The sequence below is a fragment of the Pinus tabuliformis genome, chromosome 3_1, assembly GCF_031772625.1.
Source record: "Pinus tabuliformis cultivar Carrire ecotype Pingquan chromosome 3_1, CPIR1, whole genome shotgun sequence".
In the NCBI taxonomy this organism is placed as follows: Eukaryota; Viridiplantae; Streptophyta; class Pinopsida; order Pinales; family Pinaceae; genus Pinus; species Pinus tabuliformis.
Window position 1 is genome coordinate 258881534 of NC_142301.1, and position 24976 is coordinate 258906509.

Here is a 24976-nt window from a genome sequence, read left to right on the forward strand (position 1 = left end):
ATGAGGATGCCACTTGGGAGAGTGAGAAAATTTTGCAGCATCCATCACTTCAGTTGCTTGAGGACAAGCAACATTTTGCCGGGGGCCACTGTAATATTCCTAATTAGCCATGGCTAATTGGAATACTTGGATTTTGCTCAATTTTGCCTTCTATAGTTATTTATAAATAAAAAGGTGAGGAAAGGGGGACATAACTCACTTTTAGAATAAAGTCACTCCCTAGTAGCACAACGTTGTAACTTAAAGGGGAGCCAAGGGGGCCAGAGGACCACGTAGAGAAGGGGGGCCCACGTAGACACTTGGAGGGACTGCGCAAATGGAGAGGAGCACGTGGCAAGAGATGGCTACATTGGAGGAGGTGGCTTTAGGGTTTTGAGAGGGGCCAACGCTATAAAGGAGAGAGGAGCCTCCTCAATTTGGGTATTCGATTATGTGCATTTGAGCTAGTCACTTCGACTTAGAGCACGCTGGCTGTTTAGCCTGTCTGCAGCACTGTTTAGTGCATCAAGTGTCTCTATTCGGAGATCTCACCCTTAGCCCCGGGGGACTTCGAGTGCCTGATTGGGCAAGCTAGTTTTGAGCAATCCTTTGCAGGAGGATTGATCTTTGGAGTTGAGAAGGAACTGAGCATTTTATGACTGTGCAGTCTTGAGAGAGGGACGCAGTTACTTTTAGCAGGAGTTCCGGATTGGGGTTTTGTGGAGGATTTGAGCGGGGAGATTGAGCAAGGGATCAGCCCTTGCTTATTGGGGGATTTTGGCAAAGTTTCGGGTAGAGTTTTGGAGGGTTCTATTCAGTGGCAGCGTAGAGCCTGGAGGGACAACGCAGATCCCCAAGGGGGTGATTTTCGGGGGTCAGCTATTTGAGAAAAGCTTTCTGGGTTTTTCTGGGTTTATTGAGTAGAGGCTGATTCCAGAGTTTTAGCATTTTCTGAGGAGGGGAACAGCCCCAAATCCTCACTTGATTCCATGCAGTAGCAGCAACACAGTAGTTCTCCAGCAGCTTGGACGCAGTTCAGAGAGAGGCCATTTCTTTACTATTCTGGGTGTATTTCTTCACTTGCCTTGTGCAAGTCGAGGTGCCATCTTTCTGATCACCTCCTGTACTCTTTCCATTACTCAGTATAATAAAATGGCTTAACATTTCTCTCTGCATTTCTTGAGTATCTGTTTATACTATTGTATGTTGCATTACTGTCATTTATATCTTCCCGGTTGCTATATCAGTTGTACGAATTTGGTTGGAGTTTACTGGGGTTTTGGGGAATATCCCTGAAACGGGATATTACAGACAAGACTACAAGTCCCCCTCTTTTGATGCCTTTTGTGATTCTTTAATAAAAGAACAAGAAAAACTCTTACATCTTGGTCTTTTTAATACTGGAAATTCTTCTAAGAAAGCCTTAGCAACCCAGCAACAACCAAATTCAAAGAATCCTAAGAAGCAGCATCCTAAAAATAATGGTCTTAAACCAAACAAGGGTCCTAAGCAATTTCAGTCTCAAAATGAAAAATCAATTCAACAAAATGATAAGGCAAATAAAAACAAAGGGAAGAAGATTGATAGACATTGCAACTTTTGTAATCGTGATGGCCACTTAGAATCCAAATGCTTTAAGAAGATGGAAGCCTTGGAAGCAGCCATGAAGAAGCATAACATCCATTTGGAGCACTCTTCAACTTCAACTTCATTTTCAAGAATAGCACTTTATGCATGTGGTTGTCAAGCATCTCGGTTTGGCTATGCACTAAATGTATCTTCTTCTTCTCATTTTCATAAGTGGCTCATTGATTCTAGAGCTTCTTATCACATGGCCAAAAACAAAGCCATGTTTTCTTCTTTAAATGATTGTAACACCAAAAATATTTATGTTGGTGATGATAGATCTCTTAGTGTTGTAGGGACTGGAACTATTCATCTAGACAATGGTCAATTTAATGATGTATTATGTGTTCCTACATTATCCTGCAGCCTTCTATCTGTATATCAGATAACTCATTCAGGTGTAGGTAAAACCGTTGATTTTCACCTCATTATGTTGTAATTAAGGACCTAAGAGATCCTAGACAGATTTTAGCTACTGACATTGCTGATGATTCTACAAGGTTGTATAAGTTTAACAACTTTGGGTCATCAACTCTTCCCTCAGTATTTGTCGCTCATAATGATGAAGTGAGCAAACTTTGGCATGAGCAATTTGGTCACTTAAACTACCGCTCCCTTCAAAATCTATGTAAAGAAAATATGGTGACAGGTCTTCCTATGGTATCTTGCAGAGATGGTATTTGTTTCGGATGCGTACTCGGAAAACATCATCAGGATAGTTTTGAAAAGCGTGCCTCTTGGCATGCCTCAACCCCTTTACAGCTTGTGCATAGTGATTTATGTGGTCCACTTCCAGTTGTTTCATTCTTTGCCTACAAGTATTTCTTAACTTTCATTGATGATTTCTCCAGACGCACTTGGGTATACTTCTTCAAACTCAAGAGTGAAGTCTTTAACATGTTCTTGGCCTTTAAGGCCTTTGTTGAAAAACAATCTAGACATCAAATTCTTAAGCTAAGATCTGATAATGGCGGAGAATATGTTAACAACAAATTCATCAACTTTTGTACTGAGCGTGGAATTCAATTGAAACATACTGTTCCATATACTCCACAACAAAATGGTGTAGCTGAAAGGAAGAATCGCACCTTAAAGGAAATGGCTAATTGTATGCTTCAATCTAAAGGACTTAGTCTTAATTTTTGGGCAGAAGCGATTAACTGTACAAATTACATAGTAAATCGCACTCCTACTAAGGTTTTAAAAAACATCACTCCAAAATAAGCATGGAGCTCAATTAAACCAGATGTAAGTCACTTTCATGTTTTTGGAAGTCAAGCATGTGCCCATATTCCAGATGAGAAACATAAAGCCTTAGAACCTAAGAGTGAAAATTGTATTTTTGTTGGATATTCTGAAGAGGTCAAAGGATATAGACTTCTTCAACCTAAATCCAAAAATGTTATCATTAGAAGAGATGTAAAGTTTGTTGAAAATATACCAGCCTGTGAGCCTAGTTCGGTGGATGTGCCACCTCCCTCTATCCCTTCTACTTCTGAAAATATTCGTTCTTCAGATGATGACAGCGAGGATGACAATCCTCCCCCACCTTCCCGGGATCCTCCTTTAGCTCCTCAGCTTCCAAAACATGGGTCTGTGCTACTCGGGATGCAGCGGGTGCTCTTGCAGGTGATCCTATAGATTAGCGTCGTACACGTTTTCAATTCAATAGAGCCTCTTCTTTACTGGCTCAAGCTTCAGTGAATTATGATCCTGACACCTTTGCAGAAGCTTTGGCCATCCAGATTGGGACACAGTTATGAATGAAGAATATCGTTCATTATTAGCAAATTATACATGGGACCTTGTTCCTCTTCCAAAGGGACAAAAACTTGTTAGATGCAAATGGGTTTACAGAACCAAGTTTGGACTAGATGGAAAAGTTGATAGACAAAAATCTCGTCTTGTTGCTAAGGGTTTTTCACAAGTTGAAGGCATTGACTATACTGAAACCTTCTCCCCCGTTGCCAAAATGAACTCTATCCACCTTGTTCTTTCTCTTGATGCCTCTTTCAAATGGGAAGTCCATTAGATGGATGTTAAATCCCCCTTCTTACATGGGGATTTGCATGAATAAATACATATGGAACAACCTCCTGGCTTTACACAAACAGACTTCAGCCTCGTATGTCGGCTTAAGAAATCCCTTTATGGTCTCAAACAAGCCCCTTGGGCTTGGTATGCCAAAATAGATAGCTTTCTTTTAGATACTGCCTTTTCTAGGTGTCATTCTAACAATACTGTCTACACCAAGAAAGTGGGTAAGTCTCTTATCAGTCTTGTTATTTATGTTGATGATCTTATCCTTACGGGTAGTGATCCCAACCTTATAAATCATGTGAAGTCTAGCCTTAAACAGCAGTTTGAAATGACAGACTTAGGACACTTGCATTATTTTCTTGGTCTTCAAGTCTTGCAATCCAAAGAAGTTATTTCCCTTTCCCAATCCAAGTATGCCTGTGATCTTCTACGCCACTCTCACATGGAAGACTGTAACCCAGCCCCTTCTCCCTTTCAATTTGGAACCAAATTTTCAGTCACTTGTACTTCCCCTGAAGTTGATGCTACCTTATACCATCAGCTTGTTGGAAAACTTTTGTATCTGACCCATACCCGTCCTGACCTTACCTTTGTTGTTGGCCTTATTGTTGGGTTTATGCAAAACCCACATGAAAGTCATTGGAAAGCAACTAAAAGAATACTTTGTACTGTTCGAGGTACAGTTCAGATTGGGATTCATTACATTGCAGAAGCATCTCCTCTATTGGTTGGTTTCATTGATTCTGATTGGGTTGGTGACCCTAATGATCGGAAGTCTACTGCAGGTTATGTCTTCACTCTTAGTTCTGGACCTATTACATGGGCTTGCAAGAAACAAAGTGCCATTTCTCTTTCTTTAGCAGAATCAAAGTATCGTGGCGTCATTGAAGCTAGTAAGGAAGCCCTGTGGCTTCGTCAAATCCTGTCAGAGTTTGGTTTTCAACAACAGCATCCGACTACACTTTGGTGTGATAATCAAAGTGTCATTCAACTATGCAAAGATCCAATCCAACATTAGCGCAGCAAACACATTGAACTACACATGCACTTCATTAGAAAGCTCATTCATGACCACGTTCTTGAAGTGCAATATTGTTCAACCGATGATCAAGTCATAGACATCTTTACAAAGGCTCTCACAGAGACGAAGTTTACTAAACTTCGATTTATGGTTGGAGTTCAGGTAGTTGTCACTAAGGGGGGGTAGGCTCTAATGCCTCCTTCCTTCTCCTATTGTGTTATCTTTGTACATCCTTCAATCATATCCCAAGTTATTCTCAAGGAGGGATGTTAGGATATTCCAACACATAGGAAATAATTAAGTACAACTTGGTCTAGTGTATAGTTAGCTAAAGTGTGTTTCTTTATATGTACCTTTTGTAACTTACAATCCGACGATCATGATATGTTCTAGACATGAAGTGATCTGACGGCTCATTCTCTCCTCGGTATTACTGACACTTGATCCGTGGCTTAACACCCGATGGTCTTGTTAGTGTCAGTGTTTGCAGCCTTCCTCCAGTGATCAAACATGCTCTTACAAAATGATTTTAAGGTGTCAAGGTCAAATTTTGTCATTTCAGTGAGTCTTCAAGCAAAATTTGGTCACTAGGCATTAGGTCTAGGGTTTGCTTTTACTCCTGTCAAAGTTGTCCAAAAGTCGGCCTATGTCACCATTCAGCTGAGTGTACAATCATTTAGAAGATTGTCATCATCATGTCAGGTTCCAATGAGTCATTTTACACCTTATTCATGCTTCAGTTGTGCCTAGGTAAGGTTCATTTCCCTCTCCTAAGGTTTTGAAGGCAATTTCTCTTGGATGGTCAAATCATCAGTAAAACTTGTATCCCGATGTTCATACACCTTCCCCTATCCTTAATGTACCTTATTAAACATTTCCCATCACTGAGATCCCCCAAATTCTTCATTTTCACACAAACCCTAGTTTCTTGCTACAACTTGGCAATTTTCTAGGCTAGGCCTGTGTTTTGCCCTTTTGCACCCCTTCCCCTCACTCAATTTCTGAGATTACACTTTCCCCTACTTCCTAACATCCCTCCCTACTTCCCAAAATTTCCTCAAGAATTTAGAAGCTCCCTATCCCCTTCATTTCGCTTCATTTCGACAAATCTCTTGTTCCACACATTGGGGTAGGTTTTACTCAAATGATGTTTCTGAGCAAGGAAAGATGAATTTGGAAAAACTGAGAGAGGTTTTTGTCCACAACAGGCCAAGGAAGAAAAACCTCCTTCACTTTTTACACAGGTGTCATGGTTTTAGAGAAATGTCAAAAATACAATTGCCTCGGGAGAATTGATGCACCTCTGAAGTGACCTTGGGAAAATCAAGTTTTCTCCTAGCTTGGTCAGCCAAATGACTTTCTTGATGAGTAAAATGATAACTAGACACAAAGAGATTTCCAATGAGCTATCATGAACTCAATTTGGAGTTGAGGAAGGCATTCAAAAGTTGACTGTAACAGCACTCTGCCTTTAGGCAGCCTCATTTGGCACATTTTGACCAGTCTTGGGAGATTTGATTTTTGACAGGGCAAATGAACTCCAAATTGAAAAATTCCAGTTGGGTTGGAAAGTAGACTCAAAGACCTTTCCAACAAGCTATCCTGCACCCAATTTGGACACCGGGAAGGCCTCCAAAAGTCTCCTGCAAAAAGCGCTACGCATAGGCTCTATGCGCCGTGCCTCAAGCCCAGTGCGCCGCGCCTTCCTAGTGCGCCGCGCCACGTGGCGCGCGCTTATGATAGGAGGCTCCAAATTCAAAAAAAATTATATTTTTGGATTTGTCATGAAAAATCATGACTGCTGGTGCATGGCCAAGAAGTTTGGGCAAGTTTTGAGTCCTCAGGAAGCCAAAAACACTCAAAAAATGACCTCTATGCCTCTAATTTGACACACAAGAAGCAGTCTTGGGAGATTGAAGTTTTGGAGGGGCAAATGGGCACCAAATTCAGAAATTCCACTTAGGTTGGAAAGTAGACAGGCAGGGCTTTCCAATAAACACACTCGGGCTCAATTTGGACTTCAAGAAGTGCCTCAAACTCAGCCTCAAAGTGGCGCGACGCATACAGATTTTGGCGCGGCGCATAGAGGATTTTTGCTCAATTTTTCACCTTCCAGCTCAGAAATTCGGCCAGTTTGACTAGTTTTGCTTTTTGATGTAATTTTTGATCTATCTTGATGTAATTTGGTAAACATGATGTAATTTTGGCACTTATTTACTTGTTCTAGAGGATTCATTCACCAAAAAGTGAAAATTTAATGAATGAATCAGTTTCCTATCTTATAGAGGCAAGTTGTTTTGACTGCCTAGATTTTAGTGCTTTGTTTAGAATTGGTTGAAACAGCGCCTAGAATGATGAGCTTGACCCCTAGAGGCAAGGGAATGGGTTGGGCTAGTCTATATCATGTAATTTCTAAGTCATTTTCAGGGTTGGACACTTGGGATTGCTTTGGCATATCGTTGTACATTCTATCTCTGCATTTTTGGCTAAGGAAAGACCAGGGTTTTGCAGCACTGTTTGGGATCCATGTGGCTTTATGTTTTGATGGTGTGCTTCTCTAAGTAATTGTAAGTTCATTAGTGTTATGTGTATCATTTTCCTCTCTTTTCTTCTGAATTTGAACAAATGAGTGATTAAGGTGGAATCCATTAACTGTTATGCTCTGCCTTTGAATTTGTTTAAATTTCCATGTTTTCATCTGTTTAAGGAGAATTCTTGAGACTCTCTTACTCTCCTTAGCTCCTCACCAGTCCGATCTATTCATTCACTCAATTTAAAGCATCAAAACGATTGCCTTCCTTGCCCCAATCAGAACTCTGCAGAAACTGTGCCTCATCCCCGAGCCCAATTTGCCTTTCCCTGTTTCCAACACAAAACCCCCAAAAACTCAAAATAAACCCTTGTACTTCATACCTAGCCTAAAATTAGCTTTTATTTCAGTCATCTCGAGCCCCATCGCTTGTATTTTGCCGAGATCGACCCAGAGATAGCCCTCTCCTGTCCTCGTAGGGCTAGCTACGAGGCTGAGCGTGGTTTGATGTGGACCTAGATCCTTGTCTTTTCAGCCTGAGGCAAATCTAGGCTCTAACAAGTCCATGATCTCTATTTAAAGAGCATGGATGGTTATTTGTTAGGTGGTCGTTCATGAAAGAAGCTTATGTAAATTTTCTTTCTTTTACATTAATAAATTACCTGAAGTGGTCGCGTTGGCTCAAGTCATGGATTGTTTCCCTATTTGAGGGTTTTAACCACGTCAAGAATACTAGTGTACTAATTTGTGATCTATTTGTGAGCGGTGTCCTTTGGTGTTCTATCTAAGGAACTTATCCTGTAAATTCCTACAAGACCCCGGGTGGGGTATGTTCCGAGAGAGACAATTATGAGGGTGTCTATAAATCATTGGTCTCGCCAACATTGTGCTCTAATCTTGTGGAGAGATGGAGTTGTTAGTCAAGGCCTTGCTACGTGACAATGTTGGATGATATGATGCTATACAAATCGGTTACCAATCTTACTCTTCTTATGAGAATTCTTCATATTGAGAATGTCCAAGTACTTTGTATGGATTATGAATACCTCCCTAGTTAAGAGGGACTGTTAAAAAATGTAACTAGGTTCGGTCTTCATAATGACATGTATAATCATGATTTTATGTAAATGATGTAAAGAAGAAAAATAAAAAAAAAATTGTAATGCTTAAGTCATGGGTTTCATGCCCAAGGAATTTTATAAATGAAGCTCCCATTGTGAGCTATTAGGTTTGGTCATCAAGTCATAAATTCTAATGAGGCAATGTCATGAAGGCCCATTTGGGTATGTTACATATTGTAAAAAAAGAATTTGTTTGAGTCATTAACTCTCCAAGACCTTGTCACATGTACTCCTTCATCTCAGCCCTCTAAAAGGGATGGAGATAATTGTAGAAGAGCATGTCGGTGTGCTCACTTGCACAGGTCGGCTTGTTTCATGGGCAGATCACTATATATAGTGAGGACTCGGCCTCACTTGAGATGCCACTCAATCAAGCTTCTAAAATACAAGAAGAACTGCGAGAATAGGGTTAATAGGAACCTCTCATCCAGGGAAGAAAGAAGAAGAAGAAACTGAAGTGTTTTTGGCACTGTTTTTGGGTTATTGTGCTCGCACATGTGACAAGGATTAGGGTTTCTGCAGTAGGGTTACACCAGCCATTGAAGAAGCCTAATAGAAGGTCACTAAACCAGCATTCTTGCTAGTTGAGGTCACAAGGAGAAGCCCTCAAGTCAAGTGAAGAAGGAAAATACCATCAAGCTCCATCAATCGGCCCACACGTGTGAAATTGCAGAAGTTTCAGGCAAGTCGAGAATTGCAGGATTGTGGAAGAGGACCGAAATTTTAGAGTAACCATAATTAGCAGTGCTAGAAGTCAGTTTGACCAGTGTTGACTTGGGTAAGAAGGAGAAGCAGTGAAGAAAGGTCTTATGACTTGGTCTTGGAGAAGTTGACAAGTCAAGGGTCTTGGCCTTGGAACTTGTCACGTGAAGTTTCTATAAGAAGAAGAATTTGTTTGGGTTTTCCTCTCAAGTTGGATAGGTTTTGGCCCTCATTGATCTCCTACATTTTGTGTCTCTTGTCTCATGTTTATTTATGATTTGGTAGTTGTTTGATGGTAGAAAACATTAACATTATCAAGAGAAAGAAAGAAGCTAATAAAATATTAAGAACAGTTGCATCACAAGCAGTTATCATTTAAGAGAAATCGCCTCATCTCTATGCCCTATATTTCTCAATAGACCTTGCAAAATCAGGAAGGACATTCACCAGGTAGAAAGACAAGACCACGAGGGTCAGGGATAGAAAACATGTTTCTCCATGAATTCTCACACAATTCTCCATGAAATTAGCAATGCTAGAAGTCAGTTTGACCAATGTTGACTTGGGTAAGAAGGAGAAGCAATGAAGAAAGGTCTTGTGACTTGGTCTTGGAGAAGTTGATAAGTCAAGGGTCTTGATCTTGGAATTCGTCACTTGAAGTTTCTATAAGAAGAAGAATTCGTTTGGGTTTTCCTCTCAAGTTGTAGAGGTTTTGGCCCTAGCTAATCGCCTACATTTTGTCTCTTGTCTCATGTTTATTTAAGATTTGGTACCTGTTGGATGATTGAAAACATTAACATAACCAAAAGAAAGAAAGAAGCTAATAAAAGACAAAGAAAAGTTGCATCACAAGCAATTATCATTTAAGAGAAATCACCTCATCTCTATGCCCTAGATTTCTCAACAAACCTTGCAGAATCAAGAAGGACATTCACCAGGCAAAAAGAAAAGACCACCAGGGTTCTCACACAATTGATAGATGCAGAAATATAGGGAGATTTTGTAGGAGAGCATATTGTTAGGGAGAGAAACAAGACAGGAGCCGATGATATTACTAGATGCAGCAAGAAAGCATGTTGACAAGGGGAGTCTGTCAGGGGGAGTTGGATCACAGGTCCACAAGATCAGGCAGATTGTCAGGGGGAGTCGCCCTTTACCATTCATGTCAAAGGGGAAGAGAAACTTGGAGGGATCAACGGAGAGAGAGAGATGCAGGATGCAACATATCTTGTCTGACTAGGTGTGTTGATATCAATGACAAAGGGGGATATTATTGAGTATGTTGTCATTGACGTCAAAGCAAGAGCAGGTGCAATAGCTACAGGTTGGTGCAGGACACAGAGTGAGTGAAGATATCATCATTGATGTCAGCGTCTGGAGGTCATTGATGTGATGGGTTCATAGGATGATGCAGGTTGACCATGAAACCCTAATTGCTTGGTTGAAAAGTGTGGAGGTTGATGAACACATCGAACTCAATGGCACAAAAAAACACAAGCGAGAAGAACGTTAGCTCTAATACCAGATGGAGGGAACTTGCTCAGTATTTGACAGAAGAATTATATATTTTATTAATTGAATGAAAAATTATGATTACAATGAAGGAGGGTCCTAACTTTAAATACAGCCCAGGAGCCATTACATGAGGGGGCATGATCTTTGATCGTGGCCCTTAGTTTAGAAATTATTTTAAATAAATTTATACAAAAATTACATACATAACATGAGGATTTAATGCCACCAATCACAGATAATGCCTTGGAAACTCTTATCATTAGATTATGTTCTTCTCATTAATTCTATTGGTATGTGGAGCGTTCCACGGGCCTTCAAGGTTTGAGAGAAACTCTTGGTCAAAGTGGTAGACTCAATTTGTGGTCCAAAACCCCAAAGGGTTGCTGGTGTACTAGCATTCAATTGATTGTTACGAACAAAGTTCATATATGTAGCAGAGTAATCTTCAAAAGACTTGGAAGATGTAAGCATCCATAGTAAGACAAGTAATTGCATATTGAACATTATAAAAGAATTGATGTGATGATTACAATGAGGGTGAGGGCCTGCTTATATACCCTAGGTAGGTAACTCTTCACCAACGATTATGTCCTTAGGGACATACCTTTTCATTAACTAGTTACTAATTAATCATTATTTATTATTATTATTGTTTTACATTATTTGTATTATTTTATATATATTTTTATTCATAACATTGTTGGTGCACTTAAACATGTATGCAAGCATGAATTCGTATATGTAGACTTGTATTGTAGTAAGTAGTTGTTGTATTATTAAAAAAAATATGAATGGTGTTTACAAATCTTCGTGGTGGTGTGCCTATATAGGCATTGATTGGCCACGAAGATAGAATGACACAACTTTTGACCCATATCTCTTCACAACTAATGAGACATTTAACTAATTTAATTAATTTATTATATTAATATTTGCTATTTTAATATTTATTATTTAATTGATGTTTATGAATATTTGTATTCCACCCCCTTTAGAGATGCTTTGTCCTCAAAGCACAATTAGAAGGGTTTTCTCTAGTTGAACATTATTGCAATGGAATGAAACCTTTTCATTCATTGGGGCATTCTTTACGAGTACTTGAACCTTCCTTGGAGTTGGGAGTGTTAACACCATTTACTTTATAATGTCGTCATTTCCAGTTAAACTCCATGCTTCAAGGATTGTAGTATAGCTCCCTAGTTGTATTAACAATTCTGCACCTAGAACAACATCCATTTCTTTGAGTGGTAGGGCAAATAAATTTGTTTGTAGCTTTAGTTCTTGTATTTGGACTGAAACTTTTTGACATTCTCCTATTTCCTTGATTTTCTTTCCAGTAGCGACAGATATGGTCAGGTCCTTGATTGGGCATATACAAAGACGAGTTGTTTAGCAAGATCAATGTTTATACAATTGTGAGTACTACCAGAATCTATAAGTATATTGACATTTCTGTCTTTTATGAGTCCTTTGAGCCTTAGGGTTTTAGGACATAGACTCTTCCTCATGTTTGTTGATGGAGTAGTAAGTTTAATTTTCCTTTTTGGGAATTGGCTCTTCTTCCAAAGATGTGGTGGAACGTATTTTGTAGTTGCTTGTTGTTCTTGATCTCCGAAAGAGTTACTATTTTCATCAAGGTTTTTCCAATCACATGAGATTGCAGCTAATGACAGTCCCTCAAAATATGAATCTTCACTGAGTGACAACGATTCCTTCATCATGTTCTTGTACTTCAATTTGCTTCCCATCTACTATTTTATAGTAGCGCAGGGATGTGTCTTCACATTTATGGCCTCGCGTCCAGTTTTCTCCACATTTGCGACAACTATTTTTCTTTTTTATCCTTTTTTATGGCTCATTAGTTGAATTGTTTGATTCTTTTTTTCCCGTGTGTTGTTGTTGGTCTTCGTTTTCCCTGAATGATGACATTCTGAGCTTATATTTTCTCTCAATAATTATTGCTGCATGTCTAGCATCTTCAGTGGTTTGGGGTTTACATAATTTTAATTCTTCCCGAATATAATCCTTAACGCCACAACGATACATTTTTAACAGCTCTTTGTCTGAGAATCCTCTTTGCCTTACAGCTAATACTTCCCATTTGTTAGTGTATTCGCAACTGATCCTTTATGTTTGAGGTGAACGACTCTTTCGTAAACATCATCCTCTTCTTCATCATAAAACCTTTTTAGCAAGGCGTTTTTAAAAATTTTCCAATCAAAAGAGCGAGTTGAACATTCGTTGGACCACCATAGGAACCAATCATACGCTTTTGCTTCTAGATAGTTGGATGTAGTAATGACCTTCTCTTGCTCCCCTATTGGCGGGTTTGCTCCAAAAATGGCATCCATTTTATTTACCCATACAATGGCACCTTTATGGTCCTTACCATCCTATTTAGGTAATTCTCCTATGTTGCAGGAAACGTGGCATAGAGGTCCGTTTCCGTACGGAAACTGGTACGAAATGCGGAAACGCGTTTGGTACGGCCGTGAAACACGTTTCCGGTCGTACTGCCACGTTTCCCGAAACGGAAACGTGGCCAGTACGGCCGAAAACGCGTTTCAGGGCCGTACGACCCACGTTTCCTCATTAACTTGTGTTTTTTTATTTTTTTTTTAATTTGTTTTTTAATTTACTTTTAGGGTATGCTAGCGACTTCTAGATGTGTGTCTAAAGTTATAAAAGTGAATTTTTGCCCTAGTGTTGATATGCAGTTCATGGTAATGTTAAATTCTTAAAGTAAAAGTGATATTCTCCTTTATTTTTCATTTTCATCCTTTTACTTAAATTTTTTACATTACCATGAAATGACTCAGGATGTTTGAGAGTGGTTTCGCCCTCATTGGATTTCATATGGAGAAAGTAGAATTTTAGATCTCACTCAAAATCCAGCAGACTTATTTGTTTTTCAGGATTTCGGGATTGGGGGGATTGCAATGTTTCCATTGGATTTTATCATGTACTAAGGTATGGAACTTGTATTTAATCAAGAGAATCAAGCCCTCTATGCAGGGGAAACTCCCAATAATCAAGATCATGTAGGGTACTAGGGTACGAAACGTGTATTTAATCAAAAGCACTAAGGTCGTTCGACTATGTAGGAGGAGACTCCCAATACAACAGTGGTCCTTCTAAAGAATGGGATGTGGATGCAGAAAATCCTGATTTGGATCTCTCTCTTGCAGCCTTATAGTTTTTATTGTACTTGCAGCCTCATATATTAATATAAATAAAGGCTGATTTTGAGATTTGGATATATAATAAATGTTGCTTTTGCATATTCCGATATTTTTATTTTCATTATGTGATCATTCATGAGCAAATGTGATGTAAATTAAACTTATAGTTTAAGTGTAATAAATTATAATGTATCATTTATGCTTTATGATTGCACATATATATATTTAAATATTTTCAATATATATATATATATTCGCGTTTCCCCGTTTCCAAAATTTGGGGAGGTCGCGTTTCGTATCGCTTCCTGTTTCGGAAACTCGTACCCGTTTCCTTGTTTCGTGCAACTTAGTAATTCTCTTTTAATTTTAAGGTAGACTTTGTCGAGAAACTTTGTATGGTACTGAATTCCATCGAACTGTATATACGGTATTCATGGCTTTTCGTGCATTAACGGAAATTCATGACTTGGAAAAGTTCCGCCTTCCGGAGTCTTGGGACTTTGCGTAGCCGAAGGGTTAAAAGGTGGATTGGCTCCTCCCATAAACTGGCTCATCTTTCTCTTTATTGCTATGATATCCTCTACCATTTGGTCTTGACTTTTCCCGAAATCATCTTGCTTCCTCTCGATATCGTCAAGGCGCTTGCGCATTCTATCGAGTTCTTCTTGAAATTTTTTTGAATTGTCGTCATTGTTACTGCTCCCCATTTTGTTCTTCTTCTTCCTTGTCGACCCAATTTTTTTTTAAATAATAATGATTACAATATTATTATTATAAATATTTTTATATTTTTTTTGTTAAATAAATATATTAATATAGGTTAAATAAATATATTAATATTATATAATATAGTTTTAGATTTAATAAGTTTATATTTTATGAAACTATATTTAATCAATCGAATTTTTTTAAACTAAACTATGGACTGATTTATGAAATGGGTTACGGGTTTTATTTATGAAAATGTATGTTTTCAACCATACAACTGTTGATACCCCGGGGACCACGTAAAACGGCAGAGAGGGATACGCATACGGTACAGGTGGAAGATTAGTCGAGGAGACCGGTTGACAGGCAGGGTGTGACAAACGCCAGACAGGTCGGCTTGTCAGTTGTGTGATGGCAGGGTGTAACAGACGGTCGATGGAAATGTAAAAATGGCAGAGAGGGACAGACGGGACGGTGGAAATGGTGGGGTGACTGACAGAGTATTCGACGACAGACAGCAGAAAGTGGAACGCAGTGCACGCGGGGAGGTGCCAGACGTGACGGAGGGCCGATGCAGGTGTAGGTGATCACAGCGAAACGTGGGGTAGATGTTGAATGGGAAGGTGGTCACAGCAGATGTGGAGCACTGTGTGGACTGTGGCAAGGAATTGGCGTGAAGGGAACGAGGGGTACAGTGCGGTGGGAGGGTGTTGAGCGTGTGAGGGAGGAGTGGGATGGATGAATAAATTAACACAGGCAGGAGGATTTGACGCTCTAATACCACTAGTGCACTTAAACATGTATGCAAGCATGAATTCGTATATGTAGACTAGTATTGTAGTAAGTAGTTGTTGTATTATTAAAAAAATATGAATGGTGTTTACAAATATTCGTGGCGATGTGCCTATATAGGCATTGACTGGCCACAAAGATAGAATGACACAACTTTTGACCCATGTCTTTTCACAACTAATGAGACATTTAACTAATTTAAATAATTTATTATTATTGATATTTGCTATTTTAATATTTATTATTTAATTGATGTTTATGAATATTTTTATTCATAACATCTTCCTCTTCAAAAAGCTTTGTCCTCAAAGCTTATTGATGAAAGGCTTGATCTCTTTTCCCATTTCGAATATCTCCTCGTCTCTGAACTTTCATCTTTGTTGATATAAGACAATATGATGCTCTGAGTGATTCGGACTAAGAATGGATCGGACCATCCTAGATTAGCCTTTTGCGGAATCTTCCGATCACTGGAATTTTGTAATGAATTGTTATCATAGGATTGGATTCTGCAAATTTTAGTATTCCTTGGAACATAAATATGTTGCTTCCATTCTAAATGGTTCAAAAATGTAAACTAACTTTAATTATCTGCTCTTGTGATTTGGATGTTGATAAAGAGTTCTTCTGGTTGGGCTTTCCCTTATCTTGTGAGTGGCAGTTTCCTGTTTTACTTCAAGTACTGATGTTGTTGAATTGGTTATAGAATCTTCACTTGGAATTTCCATTGTCTGAACTGCAACATTTGAATATGTTTTTCCTTCAACTGGTTTGTCATTTTCTTGAGTTGTGATATTGATTGGATTGGTGTCCGTATCTTTTTCTTCAACGTGGACTGAAGACTTTGACACTTCTTTCATGATAAATTATTCTTATTTGTTGTTCAATGATTTCTTATCATTTTTAAGTTTCTTAACTTGAATGAGTAGACTCTAGTTATGATTTTTGAGACGTAATAGTTCCTCATTTCCCAAGTCAACTTTACTTTGGCATTCAAACTTCTCATCTTTTAAACACTTAATTTGTTCTAATAATTCTTTATTAAGGTTCTTTAAACATAATTTTCCTCTTCTTTCTTTGATACCAATGTTACGAACAAAGTTCGTATACGTAGCGTGTTGGAAAATCAGAAAGGCTGTAAAGATTTTCTTGATCTTGATAATTACTTGTGATGTTTCTTATTAATATGATTCCTTATATCTTCTTTCTTTAGTTCATCAAGCAATTACCAAAAGCAGCAGCACATAAAACAATGGACACAAGATGTAGGCACATGCCAGGGCAAAACCCCCTCGAGGGGAAAAACCAGTCAAAGTAATTATTCCTTTCAATAGTATTCTTTGAGACTCTTCACCCTAAACCAAGACCAGACCTTCCCTCCACACCAAGTCAGCCTCCAAAAGATTGGCCTCTTCCCAGCAACTTCGACTATGCAGCAACTTGCAGCAACTATCTAACAGCTTCCGGCAGCAGTTCAACTTGGAAGACTTCGATCTCCCAATCCAAAGCACGAAACAGAGAGAGACCACCACCAAAATTTTGATTTTCCTTGACTCCTTAGACTCACACAAACTCGCATTCACTTCGGCTTTCTGGCAACGGACCTTCCCAGCTACCCACTTCGCACTTCTGCCCAGCAACAAGACTTTCGCACTTCTGCCTAGTAGAGAGAATTCTAACTTGATGAGAAGTGATGCTCCAAATGAATTCGATGTCCTTCCTTTTATAGGCTTCTTGTGGGGTCGAATAGAGTCTTAGGCCAACTTGATCTTCCCTTAGGTCGACATGGTGTGGAGGCTCCATAATTCATATTTGACTCAATACTAAACCTTTTTACATGATTCAAAATCCCAGGAAGGGTCTCTTTAAATGTACAATAATTCACCTTTTTACATGATTCAAAAGCCCAAGAAGGGTCTCTTTAAATGTACAATAATTCTATAGACTCAAAATAAATCCTAGAAGTCCTCAATGGGGACTTTGACCTAAAACATGGTGACCCAAGCATGAAACCCATGCTTTAATAAGTCACAATAATAATAATAATAATTCTTTTCTTTATTCTTTTGACAAGTACATTACATGATGACTCAAGTACATTATTGAAGACCAAACATAGTTACTTTTTCCAACACTCCATCTTAACTAGGGAGGTATTCATAATGTAGATATACAATGGAAGATCTCAAACTATATGAACCATGAAGAACTTTTAGGCACTGCAATGCCATGGACTAGATTCCTGACCAAGGCAATCTATCCAACTAGTCACTCAATAATTTAGGCACCGCAATGCCATGGACTAGATTCCTGACCAGGGCAATCTATCCAAGTGGGACTAAGGTGGACTCAAGCTTTCAACCCCTTTAGGTACCATCAGGATTACTTGCTAACCACCAACCAAAAAATCCAGGTGTGTATCCAAACAGAGCTCTTTGATCAACATCACCTTTCCAAGGCAATGCTTCACTCACAAAGCCTCAACACCCCTTGATCCAGCAGATCAAGAATAATGAATCTCTCCCAATCAAACTAATTGGTAACCAGCATGTTATCAAAACATTCGAGAGATTCACCTGTACAAACACAACCCTACTTTCACATGTACATAATCAAATACAAACCTCCGGGGTCTTACAGACAACAGATGTTGCTTCTCAACTTTCCATATTAAGGCTATCAACCGAATCTTAGAAGATTCCTCAATCATATGTTTTCCTTCCTACTTTTCATGCAGCAACCTATTCTCCAATCGGATCCTACTTTCCTTCTTTCAACAACACTTTAAAATGCATTCTCCAATTTTATTTTCCTATTCATGGCCTTCACTCAGACTTATGGCTATTAATCCTGGTCTAGTGCATGACACATGAAGCAGAGAACCATATATGTCACTCCCTCTCAACCAAGAAGCACCTCTTTATCCGGACTCCCTCTTAATCTTAGGGAGATCTCTTCTAATCATGCTTCCTCCAGGAGATCAGCTTCTTCTTTTCGACATTGGAGAATCTTTCATGGCTTCCAACTATTTCATCAGAGTTATCATCATCATCATCATGCTTATCACATCAACAAGCATCTCCATCAAGTTGGACATTGTGTACCTACACAACTTAAATAGCAAGTACAACCAAATCTATAGAAGCATGATGTTATCCATATCAAAAACACGGAAGCATTTCATTTTTATACATATCAGATACCCAAACTCAAGTACAAACAAGAGACATATACTCTTCAACATCTTGCTAGGGACTTTGATATACACCCTAGACTACTTCATACCACCTTTTATTCCATCTCGGGTTTCAATATGTCTTCCAAAGGTATGACATACCTTACTACAACATATAGTAAACCCTAGAGACACATATAGATCTATAAAATATCTAACAACCTTTCAAAATATATATGTTAGACTTCTCACTAGGGATTCATACAAATCCTAGATTTCATATAAAAGAATCAATCAAAGTCAATCACAGCTTAGTCATTAACCTGACCAGCTTCCACTACGGTTAGTTCCAAGCCCCTAGATTTTTCAATCAACCATCAATCAGTCACTGTCTAGGGTTGCAAACCCTAGATTTTCGATCAATCATCAAACTCAACCAAAAAAACCAATTTCAACAATCTCTTCACAAATCTCAAATTATCATATATTAGAGATTTCTATTTCGACTAAGGTTCAACTCCAAACCCTAGAATTCAACAATCTTATACAAATCTCAAACCATCATATTTTAGAGTTTTTACTTTGACTAAGGTTTAATTCTAAAACTTTAGAATTCCATTTCCACAATCTCAACAATCATTACATGTATAATTCTCAGATTGTTGCATTTCATACTAGACAATTAACTTCACTAGGGTTTAGCTACAACACCCTAGATTTCCAGATATCATCATCCTAGAATCTCAGACAAGGACTTCCATTAAATCCAAAAACTCATGACCATCAATGACTAGGTCAACACATATCTAGGAATCCATAACCCTACATAAGCATACCATATGTCCAACAACATTAATACATCTTGACCAGACCAACCTAGGATTTCAACGGAAAGGATATATCTATATATGCCTAGATTTTATCATGATGCAAATATACTTCATATCATCTGTTAGTCAAACCCAAATTTACAACAATATCAAATAAGAGTTAGACACACAATCATTTTGCTTCTACTAGGGTTTGATTAGTCAACACACACATACCAAGTAAATCAATTCTAAGACAATGTAAGGTTCTTGCTCACAGATTCAACCAAACCCTAATAAGCTAGGGTTCCAATAAAGAATCACAGATTCCACCAATCCCCAATGAGCTAGGGTTCCAATGTAGAAACATAGCAAACCCAACATTATCAAGACTTCAAAGGTTTAGGATTTTAGACGTCATCATTCAACCCTAACAAGTTAGGATTTCCAGATCACTTCAAAATTCCAAACAAGACATCATAATAAAAATTCAACTAGCATTTCACAATTACCCTAAGCAGCTTAGGATTTCAGGCATTCACATTAGCATACCCTTCGGTTAGGGTTTTCCAGAACCTGTCTAGGGTTCTACATAGTCAATCAAGAATATGAGTGGGGTGGGTAGATTTATCAAGAGATGAATCACCCAAACAAGAATCACTAAGATTCAATACAGCTAGTCATAACATAGTTAGTAATAGATCATCAAATGAATAATCCTTTCAATCAATGTATTCAAAGCATGCATTTGTTTCTTGACTAACCTTGTCTTGAGAGATCCTCCTTCTTGTAGATGTTTTCCCTAACCAAGACAACAGAGGGAGAAAGGTGATTAGTATTTAATATAATCAAAACTAAATGAGTACATGAACCCAAAACTGAAAAGACATGAGATACTTATCTTTGAGAATTGTTGGGGGCTTCCTCCAACTGTTGAGACCTGCAACAAATAAACCCCACAAGGGTGGCAATCCTAATAGAGCAGTGATCACAAGTTCTTTGTACGAAACAATCTCATCGATGGCCAAGAGATCATCCCTGAGTCTAGCTATCTTCACAAAGAAGGTTGCCACAGTATCTTCTTTAGTCATTTTCGTAGTCCTCAGCTCATTCTTCAAACTTGCTACTTGACCAATGTTCTTAATAGTGAACAACTTCGACAAGGCTTCATACATCTCCTAAGCATGATCGATGTTAGCTATGAATGGGACAATATTGTCTTTTATCCCTTCTACCATTAGAGTCATAGCCACCAATTCTAGATCCCTGAATTTCGCTTTGTCGGCATCACTAGCTTCTTCAGTAGGCTTCTTTACATTTCCTTTTACCAAGTCCAGCACCTTGTTCTTCTTGAGGATTAGGTCAATCCTCTTCTTCCAGGATCTGAAGTTAGATGCTCCTTCAAGCTTGTTCTCACCCTTGATAGAGTTAGACATCCTATTCAAATATAATAGACTCCTTCCCTAAGATAGTGCCTATGAATGGATGTGCCTTTTTCTTCTTTCTTCACCAAAGCTCTGGCACCATGTTGACAAATCAGAAAGGCAGTAAAGATTTTCTTGATTTTGATAATTACTTGTGATGTTTCTTATTATTACGATTCTTTATATCTTCTTTCTTTAGTTCATCAAGCAATTACCAAAAGCAACAGCACAAAAAACAATGGACACAAGATGTAGGCACATGCCAGGGCAAAACCCCCCTCGAGGGGAAACCAAGTGAAAGTAATTCTTCCTTTCAATAGTATTCTTTGAGACTCTTCACCCTAGACCAAGACCAGACCTTCCCTCCACACCAAGTCAGATTCCAAAAGATTGGCCTCTTCCCAGCAACTTCGACTATGCAGCAGCTAATAGCTTCTAACAACAGTTCAACTTGGAAGAATTCGATCTCCCAATCCAAAGCACGAAATAGAGAGAGACCACCACCAAAATTTCGATTTTCCTTGACTTCTTAGACTCACCCAAACTTGCATTCACTTTTGCTTCCTGGAAACAAACTTTCCCAGCTACCCACGTCGCATTTCTTCCCTGTAGAGAGAATTCTAACTTGATGAGAAGTGATGCTCCAAATGAATTCGATGTATTTCCTTTTATAGTCTTGTGGGGTCGAATAGGGTCTTAGGCCGACTTGATCTTCCTTTAGGCCGACATGTTGTAGAGGTTCATAATTCATATTTGACTCAATAATAAACCTTTTTACATGATTCAAAAGCCAAAGAAGGGTCTCTTTAAATGTACAATAATTCTATAGACTCAGAATAAATCCTGGAAGTCCTCAATGGGAACTTTGAACTAAAACATGGTGACCCAAGCATGAAACCCATGTTGAAGTTTCTAAGTTTACTTAGTTTAGAAACCCTTCATGCACTTTTTTCTGATTTATTCCTACCTGCTTGTTATTTTTCTTTAACAAGTTATTTACAAAGTAAAGACTGAAAATAAACAACAGTGCATGTTCAACATATTATAGATCAACAACTAAAAGAAACAAGAACAAACACACCACATGACACCATTATTTTTGGACCAATGTCCCTGGAAAAACCCAATGTGGGAAAATCGATGCAGCTATCCAAGGGTTTACTTGTTGAGCAATATCAGAGTACAATCTGGGTGTCGAAACTGGCCTACCCAACAGAGAATTTCCTTAGCAGCTATACCTCACAGTTTGAGAGAAATCTCCTGGATGAAACCCCAGAAAACCCTTCCAGCAGCTCCTCAGCACAAAACTGCTCTGCAACCCCAACATCTGCCCAAACTGGACTGTGTCAGCCCCTCTCTGTCTCACGTCGGCCTGGCGTCAGCCTTTCTAGGCCTGCATCAGCCCTAGGAGGCCCTGCATCAGCTCTGGGAGCCTCTACGTTAGCTGCGTTGGCCCCTCTAGTGCTCTGCGCAACACTTGGTTGCCTCTATGTGGCCTTGCGTGAGCTCTTGCTGGCTCTGTGTCACCCTCTTTGGCTACTGCGCTGCTCTCCCGGCACAATCTCTACCTTCTCTGTTTCTCTATACTCAATGCCCCTCAACTGCTCTCCCGATCACTAATTCTATCTCTCTTAGCAAACCCCGCTCTAGAGAATAGAATGACTGATCCTCCAGTGTACTCTCCAAGTGACCCTTAAGCCTCCTCTTATACTTTTCCTGTTGACATCTCAATGGCCGAGATTAAGTCCCTAATCAACGGCTAAGATTATATCTGGCTTGATCCATGTCTTTTAGACCACTCTACGACAGATTCATATTAATACACATTAATATTTTATTTTCCCTAAGTTTAGACTTAGGGACTCCATTAAAAATATTAATTATTTTAATATCTCCTGATTTGTTAAGAATCTGCCCAAACCCTTTCTGGGTATTGGAGATTCATGTGCCCCAACCTATCCACCAAATTTTGTGGCTAGAGCACATCCGATGCTACCCCAAATCAACACTCCCTCTTAGCGAGGACTGTGCTCTAGCAATACTCCTCACTGAGTATCGCTCTGATCATCTGACATCGGTTCCTGTGCTGATGCTAGGCCTTCCTGCCCACCATCCTCTGCACTGCTGCCTCTTGTACTGTTGCCCAATGTTCTGTACGACAACTCCCTCTACATCCGTGTTGTTGCTGGTCCTTTCTCCCAGCACTGCATTTGCATTGCACCTCCTCTTATCATGTTGCATCGTGTTGCCCACTGCTGCACTGCAACTCAGTTACTGAGAAGTAAGTAACTGATCTCCCAATCTGATCTCCCTGTTGGGCTAGAAACACCCACTGATGTTGAAGCTCCCTCTGTCGTTGACAAGTGCTCCCTCTCTGACCTCTGCGCTGCTGCAACAACTCCCTGCATCTCGCACCGTTGCACACCTCTCTGTGCCTTCCTGCACTGGTGCAACACTCCTATGCCTCTCGCACTGCTGCAGCCTGCTAGCTTTGCGTTGTCTTGGGACTCTTGCACTGTAGCTCTCTCTGTCGCTCCATCCGCATCCGTCTCTACCCACTCAGCCAGTCCTGCTACTCGTTGGGGCTCCCGTAGCAAGGTCTAATCCAAGAGGCTAGGTACCTCAAGGATCCTGCCCCTCATCGCCTGTAGTCCGCCTGACTACAGCTCGATGTCTCCCCACTTCTGCTCAAGTGGCGCGTGTGCACTCATGGCACAATCATCGTCTGTCAAAACTTCCTTCTCTGCCCATGCTGGCACTGCCTTAGTCTCAGAAGACTCTCCCTTACCCTTCTTCTTTGGGCACTAGGTCGCATAATGACCCATCTCCCCACAGTGGAAGCACTTGATCTTGGAGAGATCTTTCTTCTTCCGCTTCTCCTGCTTTCCCTCAAATGCTAGGGCCACATCCTCCTCCTCCTACTTGACCTTGATCCCTTTGCTACTACTACCTGTCTTCGACTGTCGTCTAATCTCTTCCTGGTGAAGAGCTGCCCACATCTCGTCCTAAGGTAGGAGAGTCCCTCTACCCAGGATACTCTAGACAAACAATCCCAATCTTCTGAGACAGCATTCAGGGTTGTCCTCACCATAAGAGCATGATCCGGTGTCGCTCCTATAGCAGTCAACTGGTCTCGGATCTCATTCAGTCCTCCGAGGAAGGTGTCAATTAATTGACCCTTCTTCATCTGATACGACCTCATCTAGTTCTCGAGCAACATTCTTCTCTACATAAAAGTATGCTGGTATAAGTCCTTGAGAGCCTCCCACATCTCAACTGTCGTTTCTTTCTCAGCTATATGTGGTACCACATGATCCTTGACCCCGTCAAGGATAATGCACTTGGCCCTCGCCATCGCCTCTTCGTACCTTTCATTTTCATTAGGGTCGACTAGGACAGCTATTACCTTCAAGGTGAAGTTTTTGACACGATTCCTGTCAAGCACTGATAAGGTTCTGGCCTTCCAAACTACGAAGTTCGATGCTCCGTCCAGCCTATCCTAGTCTCTTACCCCGTGCAGTGCCATGACACTCCTCTACTTCCCTCCTGGAAGTTCTCTGTTCGACTCCTCTGAGTCTCTACTTCCCGTCTGGAAGTTCTCTTCTGGACTCCCTCTAAGTCCTGATTTCCCTCCTGGAAATACTTTTGCCGCTTGTCGGGATGTCCCCTACTCTGATCATCTTGTGCAACTGCACTGCTAATCCAGGTTCCTCGGCTAGAAACCCTCGGTAACAACTCCTCTGGCCTTGCTCTGTCAGGTACTATTCTGACTACAGTACCTCACCAGCTCCACTCTGCAATATTTCTGCAGCCTTCTAGACTCCAGCAATTGCCTCTTTGTGAACTGCGTCAGTGCCTCTCTGCCCCAAGTTGGCTCTGCGTCACCCCAGATGGGTCTGCGTCAGCCTTGGGATGCCCTACGTCAGCCCTTTGGCCCTCTGCGTCAGCAACGCTGGCCTCTCTGAGGCTCTGCGCAGTTCCTGGCTTCCTCTGCGTGGCTCTGCGTCACACTTCCTTGGCTTCTGCGCTAATAAAAACAGCTTTTGTCACCTTAGGACAGTTGTTTTATGTTGCTATTGCTCCGCTCGACAGATGTCTTTTAGTCCTCCTGTGATCTGCAACCTCACTCCGATACCACGTTGAAGTTTCCAAGTTTACTTAGTTTAGAAATCCTTCATGCACTTTTTCTGATTTATTCCTACCTACTTTTTATTTTTCTTTAACAAGTTATTTACAAAGTAAATACTGAAAATAAACACCAGTGCATGTTCAACATATTACAAATCAGCAACTAAAAAAAACAAGAACAAACACACCACATGACACCATTATTTTTGGACCAATGTCCCTGG

At 39.9% G+C, this 24976-nt stretch overlaps 1 protein-coding gene across 10 annotated transcripts in view; it reads right to left on the minus strand.

Annotated features, from left to right (window-relative positions):
• LOC149186784 (UDP-glycosyltransferase TURAN-like) overlaps positions 1-24976 on the minus strand; it is a 317893-nt gene that overhangs the window by 189354 nt on the left and 103563 nt on the right. The gene's annotated exons all lie outside the window — the stretch shown is intronic.